At 42.9% G+C, this 2,238-nt stretch overlaps 1 pseudogene; it reads right to left on the bottom strand.

Annotated features, from left to right (window-relative positions):
* Nucleotides 1-234: 234 nt before the first annotated feature.
* Nucleotides 235-1,817, bottom strand: LOC111167986 (heterogeneous nuclear ribonucleoprotein C pseudogene; annotated as a pseudogene).
* Between the last annotated feature and the right edge of the window lie 421 nt (nt 1,818-2,238).

Below are 2,238 nucleotides of genomic sequence, written 5' to 3' on the forward strand. Positions count from 1 at the left end.
ACATGCCAACTCTCATTCACAAAAATACCTTGTTACATTTGTGTTGAACAGTCCCACACAGCACTCTTATGTGGGGTATAACCCGCATACCTCTAATTCAAAGCTGCTCTCAGGTGCTACTCAACTAATGAGACTGCCTTTGTAGTTAGGGAAGCAGCTACTGAACTCATACATACAACCTTTTTATTGTTAAGTCATAAAGTATCAAAATTAAAAGCAAAAATTACAGGGTAAGACTTAACATAACTACTAGGAGCATGAAAGGAAGTGAAAATGGGACTAGGCACAGGGCAATGTGAATTAATGAACATGGGAAGGACAAGGATGGGGACAACAGTGAGCATGTGCTGAAGATACTAGGGGAGAGGATCTGGTGAAAATTTTGATCTTAGACAAGTGCCTAGGTAAAGAAATAATAGGACAAGGTTTCTAAACCCCACTATGTGCTTAAGAGTCATCCTCAGGCTTCCCTGGTGGTGCAGTGGTTGGGAGTCCACCTGACAATGTAGGGGACACGGGTTCATGCCCCGGTCTGGGAAGATCCCACATGTCACAGAGCGGCTAGGCCCATGAGCCATGGCCACTGAGCTTGCACGTCCGGAGCCTGTGCTCCGCAATGGGAGAGGCCACAACAGTGAGAGGCTTGCATACCGCAAAAAAAAAAAAAAGAGTCATCCTCGCCATTGGCGCTGTCTCTGTCATCCTCTCCTTCCTCAGCCTCTTTTTCATCAGCCTTGATCAACTCCAGCTGGTCATCCCCCCATCTTCATTATCATCATCATCCAGTAGGTCCCCCTCCTCAGCAGAGTCATCTGCACCCCCTCAGACTCCATCTTCACATTAGTCTCATCTTTCTTCAGGGAGCTGCTGCTCTGCTCCTCTTCTGACTTTCATTCTTCATCTCTACTCCTTGTTTGCTCTGTTCCTTTTTGATTTTTTCCAGGCTTTCCAGTAGAGAATCCACTTTTTGTTTTATCTGGGTCAATTCCTTCTTAATGGTCTGAAGGTCATCTCCTTTCAACTTTCCAGACTTAGAAGAAGATCCCCGCTGTCCACTCTTAGAATTGAAGCCACTTTTTCCCCTTCGTGAGGTGTTTCTTGATACACGCTGGCCTTTTGAGGGCACTACAGCCCGAGCAATAGGAGGAGGAGGAGGAACACGTGCTGGGTAACAGTACATCCTGTAATAATAATCCCGTTGAAAGTCATAGAGTCCAAGTCAAAAGAGGAGCTGAGTAGAGGGGACGGAGAAGGGTGTTCTGGTACCCATCCATATATCTCCACTGCAGATCGTTTCACACCTGAGTTTCCTCGGTTCACTTTTGGCTCTGTGGCCAGATTAATATCTAAAACCTGGCCAGCAATCATTCTGCCATCCTCTCCTGCCACAGCAGCCCAGGCATTTCTCTCATTAACATACTGAACGAAGGCAACACCCTTATGAACAGAGCAACCCACGATTTTGCCATATTTCGAGAAGATTGCCTCCACATCAGATTTCTTGACCACAAGAGTATTGAGATTCCCAATGAATACAAGAGAGTTCATGGAGCAAGGATGGTAACATTGTTGGTAACATTGCTGGCCATTGTCTTTGATGGTAAGGTGCCTCACAAAGCTGAAAAATGTAGCTGAAGATCAAAGAAATCTCACTCAAGCAAGTTCCACTAATTTATATATTTAAAGTGATTTGTAACCGGGGGGGGGGGAAGGGAGAAGAGATTCGATTCTGAATCTCCTACTCCTGAGACCTACGCGGAGAAGCCGACTGCTGCTTGAGGTCCGCAACGCAGCCGCAACTGCTCAGCCTTCGCCTCTTCACAAAATCGACAGCTTTATTTTTTATCTACAATTTTCTAGGTAGATTCTGTAAATTTTGTAAAAGATGTGAATATAAAATTTTAATCTATCAATATAGAAAAATGGAAATTTAATCAGACCAATTTACATCCTATAAATGGAGGATGTAAATACTAAAATCATAGGACATATTATGTATTTTAAGTTAGTATTAACTTTGGCATCATATTTCCTGGAGACCAAGAAAAAAAATGATCATGTGCACAGTTATGCTGTTCCTACTTTATGACTGAAGGAAAAGAGTAGATTCTCTAGGAAATGGAAATGTTTACATGGAGCCAAGATCCTCAGGATGTTACTCATGTATGACTTTACATAAAGAGGTAATAAAATATCACAGTCTGAATAAATATAACAATGTGAAAATGAAAGAACTGA

Source organism: Delphinapterus leucas, chromosome 13 (assembly GCF_059928025.1).
Source record: "Delphinapterus leucas isolate spDelLeu-1000000601 "Yukka" chromosome 13, BTC_Dleu_Yukka2, whole genome shotgun sequence".
Classification (NCBI taxonomy): domain Eukaryota; kingdom Metazoa; phylum Chordata; class Mammalia; order Artiodactyla; family Monodontidae; genus Delphinapterus; species Delphinapterus leucas.